This window comes from Ailuropoda melanoleuca, chromosome 1 (assembly GCF_002007445.2).
Source record: "Ailuropoda melanoleuca isolate Jingjing chromosome 1, ASM200744v2, whole genome shotgun sequence".
Taxonomy (NCBI): domain Eukaryota; kingdom Metazoa; phylum Chordata; class Mammalia; order Carnivora; family Ursidae; genus Ailuropoda; species Ailuropoda melanoleuca.
This window is the reverse complement of record NC_048218.1, coordinates 42,918,345-42,937,174: the sequence shown is the minus strand read 5'-3', so window position 1 is coordinate 42,937,174 and position 18,830 is coordinate 42,918,345. Positions and strand designations below refer to the sequence as shown.

General features: G+C 34.2%; 1 protein-coding gene and 1 long non-coding RNA gene across 11 annotated transcripts in view; one reads left to right on the top strand and one right to left on the bottom strand.

Moving 5' to 3' along the window:
• EPHA6 (EPH receptor A6) overlaps positions 1-18,830 on the bottom strand; it is an 811,316-nt gene that overhangs the window by 371,254 nt on the left and 421,232 nt on the right. The window lies entirely within an intron of this gene.
• The window catches only part of LOC117801680, a 53,655-nt gene continuing 47,218 nt past the window's right edge, over positions 12,394-18,830 (top strand). The window contains exon 1 of the long non-coding RNA XR_004624432.1: positions 12,394-12,690. This is a non-coding gene — a long non-coding RNA (uncharacterized LOC117801680). The remainder of the gene's footprint in view (positions 12,691-18,830) is intronic.

The following is an 18,830-nucleotide window of genomic DNA, read 5'->3' as shown; positions in this document are numbered from 1 at the left end:
GTAAAGCAGTATGAGGGGCCCTGGAAGATGGCAGTGGAGTAGGAGGACCCTAGGCTTGTCTCATCCCATGGATACAACTAGATAACTATGAAATCATCCTAAATCCCTAGAAATCAATCTGAGGATTGACAAAACAAACTACATAACTAAAGGTAGAAAAGAGGCCACATCGAAGAAAGTACGAAGTGTAGAGACAACATTTGGAGGGAAATGGATCAGGGCTGCTGTGGCAGGAGGGAGCTGTGGTCACAAGGAAGGGCAAGAAATAGACTAGTACATAGGGGAGCACACGCGGAAGGTGAATCCCCATAGAAATTGGCTTGGAAAGCAAGAGGGGCCTAATTTTGTGACTTCTTGCAACCAGGGCAGCTGAAAGTGAACAGTAAGCTAGAAGAAACAGAGGAATGAATTAATGACCTAAAAGACAGAGTAATGAAAAGTAATCAAGCTGAACGAAAGAGAGAAAAAAGAATTATGCAAAATGAGAACAGACTCAGTGACTCCATCAGATATAATAACATTAATATTATAAAAGTTCCAGAAGAAGAGGAGACAAAAGGGGGAAGAAAATTCATTGAAGAAATAATAACTGAAAACTTCCTTAATCTGGGGAAGGAAACAGATATACAGATCCAGGAGGAAGGATAACCCCCAACAAAGTCAACAAAAGCAGATCCGCACCAAACCATATTGTAATTAAATTGGCAAAGTATAGTGATAAAGAAAAAAATTAAAAACTCTAAAAGCAGCAAGACAGAAGAAGGCAGTAACATACAAGGGAAACTCCATGAGGCCATCAGTAAATTTTTCAGCAGAAACTTTCCAAACCAGAAGGGAGTAGCATAGTATATTCGCAGTGCTGAATAGGAAAAATCTGCAGCCAAGAATGCTCTATCCAGCAAGGCTACCACTCAGAATAGAAAGAGAGATAAAAAGTTTCCCAAACAAACAAAAACTAAAGGAGTTTGTGGCCACTAAACCAGCCCCACAAGTATTATTAAAGGGGACTCTTTGAGTGGAAAAGGAAGACCAAAAGCAACAGTATGAAGTTAGGAAACATAAAAGCAGTAAAAATGAGTATTTGTGTAAAAACTGTAGTCAAGGAACTCACACAATAAAAGGATGTAAAATATGACACCATATACCTAAAATGTGGGGAGGAGAGGAATAAAAAATAGGTTCATATTTAAATGGCCATCAACTTAAGAAAGACTGCTACATGCAGAAGACATTATATACAAACTTAATGGTAACTACAAATAAAAAAACACTAATAAATATGTAGAGACCATCATTCTTACCATAATAATGAGAAAACACAAGTTAAATAAGTCATAGTTTTAATATATGCATTTAAGATTTTAATAAGTGCATTAATACTTGCATTGAAAATGTTTAGAACTGAGTAGTAATGGAAATTTATAAACTGTAAGGAAAGCAGTGCTTAGAATAAAATTTATAGTAGAAAAGAGAGTATTAAAAAATGATTTAAGCTTCAATGCAAGAACCATCAACAAAAATAAAAGCACATTATTCCCAAGGAAAGAGAAAGGATTACAGATATAAACAGATATAAATGACATAAAAAAAACAAATAATTGATTTTTACTAAGCCCAAACTACTGTAGTACTTAAAAAAAAGAAAACCCTAGCTAATCCTCTAGCAATATTAAGATAATCCACACCCACACAAATTACTAATTGCTGAATTACAGATCTTTCGAGCACAATAGCTATTTTGAACAACTTTCTGCCAATAATTTCCACCCCCACACAAATTACTAATTGCTGAATTATAGACCCTCTGAGCACAACAGATATTTTGAACAATTTTCTGCCAATAATTTCCACCCCCACACAAATTACTAATTGCTGAATTACAGATCCTTCAAGCATAATAGATATTTTGAATAACTTTCTGCTGATAATTTGACAATTTAGGAGAAATGGAAAAAATGTCTTGAAAAAACATAACCTTGAAATAGTCACAAGAAGATACAGAATGGTTGACTAATTCTATACATGTTTATATAAATAAATTCTCATTTAAAGATTTCCACAAGGAAATCTCTAGGACCATATGGCATCACTGGAGAGTTCTACCAAATATAAATGACAACAACAAGAACAAAATGGAAACTCTTTCAGAATAGAGAATGATGAAACACTTCCCAAATGGCTTTATGTGGCTAGTACAATTATTTTATCAAAATCTGACAAAGAAGTTCTAAGAAAAGAAATTTTAGAGACCAGAATTCTGTCTGAATAAAAATGTAAAGATCTTCAACAAAATTTTAGCAAATATTAGCCAGAGATAAATACAAATAATAATATATCACAACTAACTGGGGTTTATCTCTGAAATGAAAGGTTGGTTTAGCAGTCAAAAATCAGTAATGCAAGGTAAAGGTTCAAAATTGGTCATTGGCAATGGAATAAAGGAGAAAAAAACTCACATATCATAGAGGTAGAAAAAGAAAGCGATAAAATTCCACACCATTTATTTAAAAAAGCAAACTTTTCAGACAATCTATGCATAGGAAGAAACTTCTTCAATCTAATAGGGGTAAGCACAAAAATTATATAGCTAATATCATACCTAACAGTGATGTCTTTCCACCTCCCCCAAATCAGGACCATAGCATGGATGTCTACTATCACCATCTGTTCTGTATTTTATTGAGGTCCTAGGCCCTGTAATATGGCATTAAAAAAAGAAATAAAACACATAAACATTAGAAAGGAAGAGGTCAACCTATCTTTATTTGCAGATATGATTGTGTATATGGGGGGAAATGCGTTCTTTCAAACTTTAGAACTTACAAGTGAATTTAGCAAAGTTGTAGGATACAAGGTCCATGTACAAAAAACCATTTGTATTTCTATATAATGGCAAAAAGAACTGGAAAAAAATTAGATAGGAATAAATTAAATGAAAAATGTATAAGACCTCAACATTGAATCTACAAAATATTGCCAAGATAAATTCAAGTCTAAATATATGGAGAGAGACCAGAGTCACTGAAATTCTCTGGTAATGGTTAATTCTACATGTCAACTTCACTAGGCTAAAGGATGTGCACTTAGTGGGTAAAACATTAACCCTGGGAGTGTCAGTCAGGGTGTTTCTGGAAGAGGTTAGCATTGGATTTAGTAGACCAAGTAGAGATATCAGTCCTCACCATTGTGGTTGGATACTATCTAATCCATTGAGAGCTTTAATAGAGCAAAAACAAAGAACAAATGTTCTCTCCCTTCTTGAGCTGTTTTTCCTGTCGTCAGACATTGGATCTAGTAGTTCTCAAGCCTTCTGACTCTGGTACTTACACTAATGCCTCCCCAAGCTCAGGTCTTTGGTCTTGGACTGAATTATGCCACTGGCTTTTTTGGTTCTCCAGCTTGCAGGCAACAGATTGTGGGACTTCTTAACCAGGTGAGCCAACTCCTATAACAAATCCCCTCTTCACATGTCTCTATATATCCCACTAGTTTCAGTTTCTCTGAAGAACCCTGACTAATACAACTCAATATTATTAAGATGTTTATTCTCTCCAAATTGATTTGTAGGCCCAATATATTCCCATTCAAAACCTTAGTGAGCATCTTTTATTTTTGTAGAAATTGATAAACTTATTTTAAAACAGATATAAAAATGCAAAGGACCTAGACTAGCCAAGTTAATATTGAAAAAGAATAAAGATTGTAGAAACATTCCATCAGATTTCATAACTTATAATAAAGCTACAGCAATAAGTCTGTGTGGTATTGGCATAAGGAAAGACAAACCAATGAAACAGTTCAAATACAATTTAGTCATTTGGATTTTTAAATATCTTGGAAGTTGTCAATGCAATCAAAAAGGGGAAGGAAACTCTTTTCACTAAACCATGCAGAAGCAATCTGATACCTGTATGAAAACCACAAAAAAATTAAAAAAATAAACATTGACCCAGAACGGATATCAATTTTATTTGGTGAAAGCATCATCTAAATGATAATTGAGTACAACTGGCTGTGTATGATTAAGTCTTCAGAGAAATTAGAGAAGCCAGAGACAATTATGAGAACCGGAGGAAGACACACAGATTGGAGAGGGAACTTATATAGAGTGTGTTTCAAAAATATATTTGAAAGTGTGCTTAGAATCATCCATTTTTAACCACTTTATCCCAGAGAAAAGTGATTTTGATTGCTAGAGTTCCCATCATTAAGAAATGGAAACCATATGTTGTCAACACTCCTATGTTTCAGCATGGAAAAGAAGAATAGAAATATTTTTCTAGTTTTGGTACTTCAGCATCCAAGCTTGCAAAGGCATCCAATTCACAGAGTTGGGAGGAGAGCTGGTGCCATCGCACTGGATACCACCACTCTTTTCATCTAGATTGCTCATCCAGTTGCTCAAGCTGTCTCCACGGGAAAACAGAGAGGAAGCAGACACTTTACATGAAAAATACCAAGGTTATCTATGCATAGAACATATATTTTTGTAATGGTCATGGGACTGTACAGATGGATCTCAGAGAAAGATTGACAAAGTTACTACTTTCACCATAGCAAAGAGAAACAATAAATAATTATGGGAGATTTCTATGTTTAAACTCTTCTTGGACATTTCGTAGGATCAAAAAGAGTACAGCAAATTAAGTTGTAGTCTAGTCTGGAGAGAATACATAAAAAATAATCTGTTGAAGATAAGTATTTGTTGAGGACTTTAAGCTTGAAGGGCATGTAAATGCTCTGATTTTCCTTTGAGATACTGATTTCAAATTTACCAGGGGTAGCAGTAACAACCAAGGTAGTGTGATCAGAGTCATATTTTGATAGAGTATTAATTTTTGGAGCAACACTGATTATCAGATTATACATGCTGTTCTCAAATCCCCACAGGAAGAAATAATATTGAGCCTTCAAGTTATCCAAGACTTGGTTATATTTCATGAAGGTCATTTTCATTTCAGCTTCCTCCTTTCAAACTTTTCAATGGTTCTCGTATAAATTTTACCACATTTGAGATTAGGTGGTCAGTTGTGGCTTGCTTTTTCCAGACTGAGAGCTCATCCTTTCCAAGTTGATGTATAAGCTTTCATGACACCCACTGCCTCCTAGCAAACTAACTGTGAGAAAGTATTCTCTTTACTGAATAAACTTGGAGTTGAGTTTTCTGACATTTACAATATAAACACTTATGATATGGTACTGAAAAGGTAGGGAGGGATAGATTTTATAGAGTCCTCAGAGGAAAGTAGGGTGGGGTTAAGAAGTTTGGCTTATCCTAAAATGAAGAGTTGCCAAAGTCTTTTGACCAGAAAAATTACATGACTAATCTGTTTTCTGAAGATTTATTAATGGCCTTTGGAATAAATAATAGTTTTCAAAAGTAAAATGTGAAGTTATTATTTGATAGTTCAGTGACTTCTGGTAGTTACTGTAAACAGTTAAACCAATGACTTTTAAAAAATGCTAATCTCTTTATTTTGTTGTATTGTTAAGGTGCTTACTAGAAGCATTTTGTTTGCTCATCATAAATTTTATAAGACATTTTCCCCAAGGGTTTCTTTCTGTCAAAATATGTTTGCTGATTCTACCTCTTTCTGAGAACTTATACTGAGTATTATTGAAATTATACTAAAACTTATCATCTAATTAGTGCAGTAGTTCTGGGAATAAAGAAGTAAAAAGAGATAATTAAATACATAAGAAGTGCTTGAATATGTTTCCAACAAAATAGCAATTCTTAAATTACTTCAGCACCTATTTTTAGTGTATAGATAATAGATACTTGATTTCTGTTATAAAAGTATTTTCTAAGTAAAATAAGAAATTTTCACATTAGAGTTTTACACTTATTTAGATGTAAACGCTTAGTACTTATTACTAAATATTTTGTATTTAGTGTTAAAGTTATTAAATTATTTTAATAACAGTACATTTGAATCATTGAAAAGTCTCTTGTACAATACCGTACCAATCATACAGATTGGGAAACTAATAGTGTTTTGCCTAACTTCATATAGACAAATAAATAAGGATATTACTAAATTGTCCAGTACTCTTTCTAATAAATTATGATACTGTCAGGTGAAAATAAATCTTTAAATATTTTCATGTTTTTATATGACATAGAGTAGTCAGACTGTGTTTTGTTAGAAATATTAAGAGTATTTTTGTAATACATGTTATATAGTCAATCAAAACTTCCTCTAGCTTTCTTCATAATTTCTGAACTGAATGTCCAAAAATTATATACAAAATAATAATCACCTATAAATCAACTACCCAAGGACTGTATGTTATTACAATTTTGTTTTTAATTTTGCCATACAAAATAACAAAAGCAAAATGTCAAAAAAATAAGTGGCAGATATAATTTTGCATACTGATTTTTTTTAAAGATTATTTATTTGAGAGAGAGAAAGCACATGCAAGTGGGAGGAGGGGGAGGGGGAGAGAAAAAATCCCAAGCAGACTCCCTGCTGAGCATGAAGCCTGACTCAGAATCGATCCCACAACCCATGAGATTATGATCTGAGCTGAAATCATGAATGGGATGCTTAACTGACTGAGCCACCCAGACACCCCTAATTTTGCATACTGATTTAGGCTCACATACTTTGAAACAAATCACAAAGTTAATTTCCATTTCACTGTAAGTTCTTTCTGAATTTATGGGTCTGAAATAGTCAAACTGTTGTGCTTCACAGTTCAGAATCATTCACTGAGTACACATGAGAAGCCAGGTTGTAGATTCAAATAATGAATGATTGCTATTTATAAATTATTAATATTGCAGCAAGTGAGTTACACATTCAAACTAACTATTATAAAACAGTGAAATAACTTCTGGAGTGGAGGTTTGTATACAATATAGCAGAGTTCATAGGAGTGTTCATTTTATTTTTCCAGGTGGATCAGTGAAGATAACACAAAGTCAAGCTTGAGCTGAGTTTTGAAAGATGCAAAGAAGTTAACAGAGGGATAAGACGGTGAAAGGGATTCTGTGGAAAAAGAATAGATACATGAAATAGCAATGAAACTATCTGAAGTAATGTCAAATTTCTTCTGTGTTACTAGCTTGTAAAATACAAGGGATGCAAGAACAATCAGATTTGACTACAGGGGTAGAAAGCTAATAGATTTTGGAGTACCTGCTTTCTTTTATAGGCAATAGGTTTCTACTGAAAGGTTTTTAAAAATGTTATTTGAAGGCTAGAATTTCACATTGGCAGTTTTGAAAGGGATAAGTTTTGAGGGGAACAAGAATGGAAATAGGGATTATAGTTTATCATCATAATTATAGAAATGAGAATTGAACTAAGGTAATGAGTAGCTTTAGCAAGGAGGAAGGCCAGGACATATTTGAAGAACACAATTTATAAAATTATAAAGAGGTAGGGGGCGCCTGGGTGGCACAGCGGTTAAGCGTCTGCCTTCAGCTCAGGGCGTGATCCCCGCATTGTGGGATCGAGCCCCACATCAGGCTCTTCCACTATGAGCCTGCTTCTTCCTCTCCCACTCCCCCTGCTGGTGTTCCCTCTCTCGCTGGCTATCTCTATCTCTGTCAAATAAATAAATAAAATCTTTAAAAAAAAATTATAAAGAGGTAGAAATTCACAGGTTAATGGTAGCAAGAATAAATACAAGGAGTTGAAGATGAATCCCAAGTTTCCAGTTTTGGTGTATAGTGGTAAAGGCAACAAGGAAAAGGGTATTTATTTAGAAATTACCTTATTTTGTATTTGAGCTCATATGATAAAACTACCAGAATACATACATTCCCCAAATTATTTATTTTTACTCTATTTTACATAAAGAAGTCTTAAATTTTTATGTATTCACCTCTATTTGGTTTTTTTTTTTAAATCACAGACATTTCATCTACTTCAAGTTTTGACAAGTGTTTAATTCTATTTTCAATAATTCAATGTATATAAAGGTAATTGTTTTAGTCAGGGTTCTCCAGAAGAGAGAACCAATAGGATACATATTGGTTCTCTCTTCAACAGAAGAATGAGATTTACTTTAAGCAGTAGTCTCACATGATTTTGGGTCTAGCAAGTCTGAAATTGTTAGGGCACCCAGGTAGGCCGGACATTGAGGAAAAAGTTGATATTGTAGTCTTGAAGGGAAGTCCTTCTTTGGGACATTTCAGTCTCTGCTCTTAAGTCTCTCGGCTGACTGGATGAAACCCATCCACATTATGGAGGGAAATGTGTTGTATTCAAAGTCTACTGATTTAAATGTTTATAATATCTAAAATATACCTTTGCAGCAACATCTAGAGTGATGTTTGACTAAACAAATGAACATCACAGCCTAGCCAGGTTGACACATAAAATTAACCATCACAGTTATATAGTTGTACTTTGCTTAAGCACAAAATATGACATGAGAATCTGGCATGATTATTTCCAGAATTGTTAATTGTTACAACAACATATTCTATTATTAACTTTCCTGGTCAGTGGTGCTTTTTTTTTTTTAAATCATGAGTTATCTTATAAATAATGGAGACTACAAATTTTGTTTTCACTGATGAAGCTTGCGCAAACACATACACGCCTGTGGGGGGGGGGCAGAGGGAGAGCAAGAATCTTAAGCAGGCCACATGCTCAGGGCTGAGCCCAATGAGGGCTCTATCCCACGACCCTGAGATCATGACCTGAGCTGAAATCCAGAGTGGGACACTTGACTGAGCCAACCAGGTGTCCTTCATTGATCAATATATTTTTTAATCATTTAAAATTTTGTTTGAATTTCTCTATTTTGCAATATATACCTTATCTGAAATAGTAAGTTATTTTTTTCAAAACTTCCTTTTTTTTTTACCCCTGTATTATTCCAGAGAAACTTCATAATTAATTTTCTATATTTTAAATAATGTTCTCTTTGGATTTGCATTGGAATTGCATCAAAATTCTAAATTAATTTGGAATTAATTATCTTTATGATATTAGCTTTCCATCATTAAAATCTATTTTTAAAAAAATNATTAATTTTCTATATTTTAAATAATGTTCTCTTTGGATTTGCATTGGAATTGCATCAAAATTCTAAATTAATTTGGAATTAATTATCTTTATGATATTAGCTTTCCATCATTAAAATCTATTTAAAAAAATTTTTTTTTTAANTAGCTTTCCATCATTAAAATCTATTTTTAAAAAAATTTTTTTTTTAAGATTTTATTTATTCATTTGACAGAGATAGAGATAGCCAGCGAGAGAGAGAACACAAGCAGGGGGAGTGGGAGAGGAAGAAGCAGGCTCCCAGCGGAGGAGCCTGATGTGGGGCTCGATCCATAACGCTGGGATCATGCCCTGAGCTGAAGGCAGACGCTTAACGACTGAGCCATCCAGGCGCCCCCTAAAATCTCTTATTTTTTAAGTTTTTATTTAAATTTCAGTTAGTTAACATAGAGTGTAATGCTAGTTTCAGGTGTACAATCTAGTGATTCAACACTTCCATGCAACAACCAGGGCTCATCACAGAAAGTGCACTCCTTAATCCCCACCACCTATTTGATCCATCCCCCCACCCACCTCTTTTCTGGTGACCATCAGCTTGTTTTCTATAGTTAAGAATCTGTTTCTTGGTTTGACCTCTCCTCTTTTCCCACCTTCCTCATTTGTTTTGTTTCTTAAATTCCACATATTAGTGAAATCATATGGTATTTGTCTTTCTCTGACTGACTTGTTTTACTTAGCATAATATACTCTAGCTCTATCCATGTCATTGCAAATGGCAAGATTTCATTCTTTTAACATTAGAAAGGAACTTTCTTTAATGTTCTACAGGTCATTTCATTAACAAATGCTCATCCTTCTCTTCCTGGTTTTCTGTCCCTCCTTATCTCTTGGTTTTATTATTTTGGTGAAGATTCCATTTAGTTCAATATTAATTTATATGAAAATCCTTATTTTTATCACATAAAAGTTTTAACATTTTTGCCTAATGTAACTATTTCCTGAAAAACCATACTATATACTATCGGGCATATAGCCAAAAAAAAAAAAAAAGATTCAGGCATATATATTGCATGAATGCTTACTCTTTCTGAGTCCACAATATGACTTAAGCTAAAATCAACAATATTTCATTGCATATAGAAAGTTCTAAGATATTATGAGAAAATACCTTCTTCTCTTCAATGAGAAAGGTAACACATTCTCTGAGGGAAAAAAAAAAAGCAAGGCAATAGAACTTGCTGACTGAGTCTTTAATTTTCCAGGCAGCTCAAACTGCCTGCCAACCAGAAATATTGTGGAGGTAAGCAATGTGATGTCACTTATGACATTTTATTTTTAAAATGTTGGTACCTATAATTAATGTCATAAGCCATTAGATATGATGCTTTCCTATGCTGAGACAATATACACTGCTTAAAGGTAGTTGTCACTTTTGACACGTGACTAAAAAGAATTGCCTGTGGTTAAAAATATCATTACTTAAGGGGCGCCTGGGTGGCACAGCGGTTAAGCGTCTGCCTTCGGCTCAGGGCGTGATCCCAGCATTATGGGATCGAGCCCCACATCAGGCTCTTCTGCTATGAGCCTGCTTCTTCATTTCCCACTCCCCCTGCTTGTGTTCCCTCTCTCGCTGGCTGTCTCTATCTCTGTCGAATAAATAAATAAAATCTTTAAAAAAATAAAAAAAAATATCATTACTTAAGATCTCTGTGTAAAAATATGAACACTTAGGAAAATCTCTGTAGGCAAAATAATACATAGCAGTTTAGAAACAATTTTTTTTAATTTTTAATATTATATTATGACAAGAGCTGCTCATTTTTTTCTACGTCCTGACAGGTTTTGCAGAACAAAACAAAATTCAAAAATTAAAGTGTAGCATCACACTAAATTCCCTTTTTGCAAAGAGAATCATTAAATTGTACATGTCACTGACAAAAAATGGCCCCAAATTATCAATAGCTCTTATTCCAAAATACTGTAGGAAAAGTCAACAGGCTCATTAACTAGCAGATGTTGAATTGGTCAAACACACCCAATTCAACATGAACCGAGAGCAAGAAAAGTAGTTAATAATTCTCATTTTAAAATGACTTAATTGGCAAAGGGAAGTAAAATTTGGTAATAAAAGTGATGAGGGAACAGAAGGCAAGCTGAGGACAAAGCAGAAGCAGACACCCCACAACCTCCCCCAAACCCCAACATTCCTGAGGCACTCCTGGCTGCCCTAAAGCTAAGGAAAGGAAAAACAAATAGTTAACTATAAAAGAGATCACAATCCCCCAAGACCTGAGTCTCCCTCAGTTTACACATGTCTTAGTGATTTACAAGGAAGAAGCTTTCTTACCAATAGTCTAACTTCCAGAGACCCATAAATCAGTTTCCTGAAGCCCTAACATGACCCGGCCCTCCATAAAACTGAGGGAGGCTGAGGCAGAAGGAAATGTAAATAAAACTGAATTTCTTTTAGACCTGCAGCCCATTGATAAGGACTTGTGATAGGAGGAATGTAACATTCCTCCAAGAAGCCCCTAACTATCTTACTGTTAATGCCATACTAGAGGGAAAAACAACCTTAACTTGACAATGGCATCCTCTGGTATTCTGTGAATCTTCTTTAACTATGGTAAATTCTTTCAGGAAACCTTCCTTTTTCCTTACCTCCCTCAAACCCATAGTATATCAGCCAACCCTTACAACCCCTGTGCAGTTCTTTCTGCCCATGGGTCCTGTCCCCACGCTTTAATAAACCACCATTTTGCACCACAGACACTTCAAGAACTTTTTCTTGGTTGTCAGCCCCAGACTCCACCCCACTGAACCTCACCTATATTCCAAAAACCCCATGAAAAGTATACTATGAATATGCAAGTTACTAGTTATTTATTTCTACCACAAGCATTTATTATAACTTCCACGTTCATTCTCTACTAGGTGACATGATTCAAATGTAAGTCAAATAAGCAGCTGTGTTGCTCAATATGTATATGAGTATCTGTAAGTATTAGACAAATACCAGGTTCATAGTGTTGCAGAAAAATAAGAATCAGACCAGTGAGAGACCAAGCGACACTTGGAGAAGTAGGAGAACTCGGGGTTTATTTTAAGCCTGCGGACCCAGATGAGCTCCTGCTCCAAATTCTGGGCCCCGGGCAACGGAGTTACAGAGCTTTTATAGGGCGCTGCAGGCAGTCAGGCTCCAAGGGCTATGCTGACTGCTGGTAGGTGGGTTTGTGCTGGGGGAGTGCGGGCTGCTTTAGGCAGAAACAGCAGTGCAGGGAGCCTGTGGTGGGAAGCCTGTTTACAGAGGCAGAAAGGGCTGGTTATCTCTTGCTCCCAGTAGGGCTTCTGGTTATCTCTAGCTTATTGTTAGTAACTTTCCATTTCCTGGGGCCTCCTGGCCTGGGCCTGCTCTGGTCAATTTCCCTCTTCAATAGTATAAGTTAAACTTTAATTTGTAGGATGATTGTTTTTTTAGTGTTTTAAAGCATACTATGAGGTCATCTAAACAAAGATATGCATATCAGAGCTTTCATTTATTTAATAAATATTGATTAGTCATGTCAATATTAATAGGGAGAAAGATGTGAGCAGATTGTCAGGACACGGTGTGATAAGAGCAACAGATATAAATGACTACCAGTGGAGACTCTGGAACTAGACTGCCTGAGCTTGAAACCTGGCTCCAACACCTATGAGCTGTTTAACCATGATGGACAAGGTATTTATTCTTTCTCTGCCTCAGTTCCCTTACCTATTATACAGGAAAAATAGTATTTCATATTGTTGTGACAAAAAAGTAAATTTATATTTGTAAAGCAATTTGCGCACTGTCTGACTCATAGTGAGGGCTATGTGTTTGTTAAATTGATTAATATTAGACAATCAATAATCAAGGAGGTAATAATTAAGTCTGGTTGGTTATCATGGTGAATTCATTAGAAGACAAGCAGCAGGGAAATAGCAGGGCAGAACTTTCTTGATTATAGGATAAACAAGGAAAATAGAAAATAATTAAAGTTAAAACATGCTTTTTACCTAGAATTTATTATTCTTTGTAAATACTCTGCCAAGATTGGATTATCTAAAAGTAGAGGGAGAGGATGGACATGAAGTCATTGACAAGACTGGTGGCTGTTTCTAGGACAGCTATTTGGATCAACAAAAGGTGGAAATTAGAATCTCAAAGGCTGGGCAGGCTGGTTTAACTGACAGACATGGATTCTAGATGGCTAGGGGTCACATGCTATAAGAAGCATTGTATTTTCAGTGGGGCTCGATAAAAGAGAACACATCATTTCAGAGCTCTCATAGTATGTAATCTCTAGTGAAAATCTCACTGAGGCAAATCCTAAATGCCATGATAAATTTGCAGAGAGGGCACTACTCTTTTTTTCATGTTGGTGTGTCTTGAGTGTGCAAGGTCATGCATCAAGCCTACTGTCATGTAACTCTCAATTCAAAACCATTTCCAAGCTTATACTGACCTCCTTGCCCTAAACTTTGTCCCTCCCATAGCCCAACCTCATCCAAATTCCTGTAGAATGCATCTCATAGAACAGTTCTGACTCTGTGAAATCTGATATTCGGAACTGCAAAATAAGGTATCAAAAGCTCTTGACACATCCCCATTACTTGCTTGACATATATCTTAAACATGTTCTTGAGTTCCCAAGTTTGACCTGCTGCCTACCACATGTGTGTGTGGAAGTATGTTCAAGCTTTGTGTATGGGGAGGGGGAGTGAAAGTGATCAACTGTGTGGTGGGTACAGGTGATTAGAGGAGAGTGATATCCTTTATCCAGGATACCCACAAAATTTCTGTCTTCATTCAAATTATAATTATTTTTTAAATTCATGGTCGTTTTCAATGCAGGCAGATATAATAATGCTTCAAGTGCTGCAGTAACTCTTTGTATTGATGTTAACCCAATCCACGATCTGAAAAATTCTTGGTGTAATTTTTCTCCATTTATTTTAGTTTTTTGCAATAAAAGACTATCATGATACAGAGAATAATAAAGAAAAATGTTAAAGATTGAATTTATATATAATCTTCTCCAAAGTTATGCATGTTGGTCATCCTTAATTTCAACTCTTGAGGTTTTATCTGATTTGAAATGTTCCTCTGAATACTCGGAGTGCAAAATGTTGTATATGTAGTGATGGAATCCTAATTTTCCTATTATAATGTAAGAATGGAACAGGTGGCTAATAAATTATCCAAGGTTATGCAGTCAATTATTTACTAGATTCAGTTCCCTAAAGGCCATGTGTTCCTTATGAAATATGTTGAATAAAATATTTCTTTTCCAACCTAGGCACAACTTAAAAGTCAAATTGATAATTGCTATTCTGGGTTTCAAGGAATCTATGTGCGATTTGGCAATTTATTTGGAGAAAAAATTCCCTGAGATAAAATTCCCTTTTAAATAGAAAAAAATATAAAACCATACACAATTGATCCTTGAACAACATGAGTTTGAATTCCACAGGTTCACTTATACACTGATTTTTTTTTATAAATACAATACAGCATTGTAAAGGTATTTTCCTTATGATTTTCTTAATAACATTTTCTTCTCTTTAGCTTATTTTGTCATAAAAATACAGTATACAATAGGTATAACATACAAAATACGTGTTCTAGTTGGTAGTAGGTTAATGGTTAAATTTGGGGGGAGTCAAAAGTTATATGTGGATTTTCAACCCTATGGGGGTTCAGAACCCCTAGCCCCTTTGTTGTTCAAGGGTCAACTCTACATAGTTTTTTAAGTCATACAAATATACTACATCATGGGCTTTGTCTCCTCTGATCTCCCTATGATATCTTTAATGCCAATGCACACTCGGTGCTCTTAAAACATCCTTTCTGATAAAAATAAACAACAACAAGAAAAATACTCATCTACTCTTCTCAGAGGGCTACTTCAGGTCTCCTATGAAGCTCTATAATATGAAAAGATCCTTCCACCTTAAATGTAAACAAGATCTCTCTCATTTATTCCCTTTTTGTACTGATTCTAGACAAAGTGTGTTTTTCAATCCTGAGGCATCAGGCTGAAACCTAAATAGGTTTTGTTATAGTTGTTTTTCTTTCATGAGTTTGAAAGAGATAGCTTACCTAAATAATAAAAGGATATGTTTTCATATGGCCAGATATTCCTTGAGTAGGAAAACAGTGGGATCTAAAATGCACACACATACTCACACATCAGCGATAGAAAAGTATTCAGTCAAAGGATAATTATAAAGATTTTAAGAGAAACTAAAGTTTGGTAGATTATATAATAACTTTCTGTTTTAATAATAATAAACCCCAAATCTGTAAAATTTTGTTTCAAGAAATATTATATTCTGCAAGCACTGAGAAAATTTTTAGAAGATCATCAGCTGGCAGTGTTTTAAAACGCATATTAAATAAATGCATATAACCACTTCAAAATTAAAAAACTGAGTAGAAAAAAATGCAATGAGTGTTTTCCCCAAGTTAATCAGTAAGCCTGAAATAAAGTAAGAATTTAAATTTCAAATTCCTAATTAGATTCTATCTATTTATTAGGAGTACATGTGTGATTTTTTTTTTCTTGCTGAACATTCAGAAAAAAAGTTTTAACGGTTACAGTTGTGTTTATTGAGCTTTGGTGGAAAATGTGGTTCAGAAGCAAATCAATCCAAAAATATTTTAACATATGAGTGAGTATTGTGAATAACGGTTACATTTATTACTAAATAACAAATACTAACTAACACTAATACTAATAATCTTTATTTTATCTTTGATGAATAGAAACTGTGTTTCTATTTTATATATTTAGTAATTGAGATTAAATCATGCATTCCTAGTGCATTATAGATAATTTAGATGTGTGTCTAGGATAAGAAAGCTATTTAAAGAAGGACCCAAGAGTATAGTTCATTTTAAAAAGAAATTGTCAAGTGATGTTGTAGCTTTCGCACTGTAATTAATTATTTACTAGGTTCTTTCTATATCCTAGAAACAAGCAACTAAGAGTGAAACGAAATGCCATGATTCCTTTAGCACAGTGATAAATTGTTACCTAACACTTGCTTATGCTCACAAAAAAGTGCAGTCATAGCCATACTAAGATTGATTTGTGGAAGTCTTAACCTTGTCATTCCTTATAGAAATTAGCCATAAAACTTGATCACAATCCATCCCTAGGTTTGAAATTCTCATTAGTAGGACAAATTCAGGAGACAATGACAGGAATGGAAATTAAATGCTTTGGTAAAACTCTGAACTATCAGATAAGGCAGATCTGGCATTACATTTGATACAAAATCTGTCAAGGGATTTGGGAAAGGAAAAAAAATAGAATATAGTTGTGTTTAAAACTGTTTTTAAATAATTATTCAAGTCATTTATTAAGATGTTAAAAAGGATACAAAAATGCTAAAATATAAATATGTCAAGATGCTAAGTATGCTGGGGCACCTGGGTGGCGCAGTCGTTAAGTGTCTGCCTTCGGCCCAGGGCGCGATCCCAGGGTTCTGGGATCGAGCCCCACATCAGGCTCCTCTGCTAGGAGCCTGCTTCTTCCTACCCCACTCCCCCTGCTTGTGTTCCCTCTCTCACTGGCTGTCTCTGTCAAATAAATAAATAAAATCTTAAAAAAAAAAAGATGCTAAGCATGCTACCTTACACTAATGCATCTCAAGATATGGACATGGAAAGTACTACTATTTGCTATATTTTCTTGCTGCCTTCACATTAGTATTATGTCATCTGTTGCTTTTAAACCCATTTGTTTTATGCAATTACAATATGAAAAATAGTTTCAAATATTTTCAAATCTAGAGCTAGACAAAATATGTGCTTAAAAATTGAGATCAAAAGTAAAAATCAACAAATAGAAAGCAAAAGTAGTTGTTAATACTGCTGTTGTTTGAAGAATGATCACAAATTTTAGGTAGAAAGGATGACTCTTTCAAGCATTTTAATCACAATTTTAATATGCATATATTTTGGGGATATATTTTATTCCACATATATGTGCATATATGTATATGAATATGTTTTTGGAATATTTTTAGAATGCAAAACAATTGGAATATATTGTTTAATGCTAATATTTTAGAAGATGAATGAAACTGGGCCACTTAAGTGAGTAAATTGTTGACCTATGAGAAAGAATTGAGTTTTTTTATTTGGTCAAGCTTATCTCATACTCTTGTACATTTTTCCTAATAATTTTCTTAAGTTTTATAATTTATTAACAAGATTTCTATATTTAAAATAATGTTACAACCTACCTTATGACTTAATGCTACGTTAATTTATTGTACATGTGAGATTCTTCTTAAAGTGTGTCCCCAAGTATTTGGTTTAATATTTTGAAACTATTATATTAAAGTATGTTGATTGTAGAAATCGAGGCATATTTAATTTTCTACTCTACCTGGTGTTGTAAGTGTATTAGATACTTTACAAATATAAAATGAAGTTATGTTTCTCATTTTATGCTATAAATAATGATAAAAACAAGAAAAAATCCTGCACATCCTAAATAAAATACTCTATGTACCAAATATCTTACACTCATTTAATTATAGTCATACTTTTGTGTAATTAAATATGTGACAATATTGAGATATTTAACCATCACTGATGTCTCTGAGGTTTATATTTAAAAGATGAATAGTGGTTGTGTTTTAAATTTCAACTGTGTGGCCAAATCAGTTACTACCAGCACTGGTTTACTGGATGGCAATATTCCATAGGTCAGACAAATTTTTTGACAGATACATAGTCAAAAATTCAGGAAAAGACTCCCTTCCACAAATGGTGCTGGGAAAACTGGACAGCTACATGCAAAAGAATGAAATTGGACCACATTCTTACACCATACACAAAAATAAACTCAAAGTGGATTAAAGACTAAAATGTGTGCCCTGAATCCATAAAACCCCAAGAAGAAAACATAGGCCATAATTTCTTTGACATTGACAATAGAAACATGTTTCTATATATGTCTCCTTAGGTAAGGGAAAAAAACCAAAATTAAACTACTGGAATAACATAAAAATAAAAAGCTTTGCACAGTGAAGGAAACCAACAACAAAAAGGCAAACTATTGATATTTCTAAATGATATATCCAATAAGGGGTTAATATCCAAAATATATAAAGAACTTATACAATTCAACACAACCCCCCCCCAAATAATCCAATTAAAAATAGGCAGATACATGAATAGGCATTCTTCCAAAAAAGGCATACAGATGACCAAGAGACACATGAAAAGATGCTCAACATCACTAATCATCAGGAAATGCAAATCAAAACCACAATGAGATATCACCTCACACCTGTCAGAATGGCTAAAATAAAAAACGCAAGAAATAATAAGTGTTGATGATGATGTGGAGAAAGAGGAACCCCCATGCACTGTTAGTGGGAATGCAAATTGGTGTAGCCACTGTGGAAAACAATATGGAAGTTCCTCAAAAAATTAAAAATAGAATCACCGTATGATCTAGTAATTCCATAACTGGGTATTTACCCAAAGAATATTAAAATACTAATTCAAAAAGATGTATGCACCCATATGTTTACTGTAGCATTATTTACAATAGCCAAGATATGGAAGCAGCCTAGATAAAGGAGTAGTATATGTGTACAATGGATTATTACTAAGCCATAAAAAAAAAAGGAAATCTTGCCATTTGCAACAACATACATAGACCTGGAGGGCATAATGCTAAATGAAATAAGTCAATCAGAGAAAGACCTATATGATTCCATTCATACGTCGAATTTGAGAAACATAACAAACTAACCAAGAAAAAAAAGGGAAACAAAAAAATAGACTCTTAAATACAGAGAATAAATAGATGG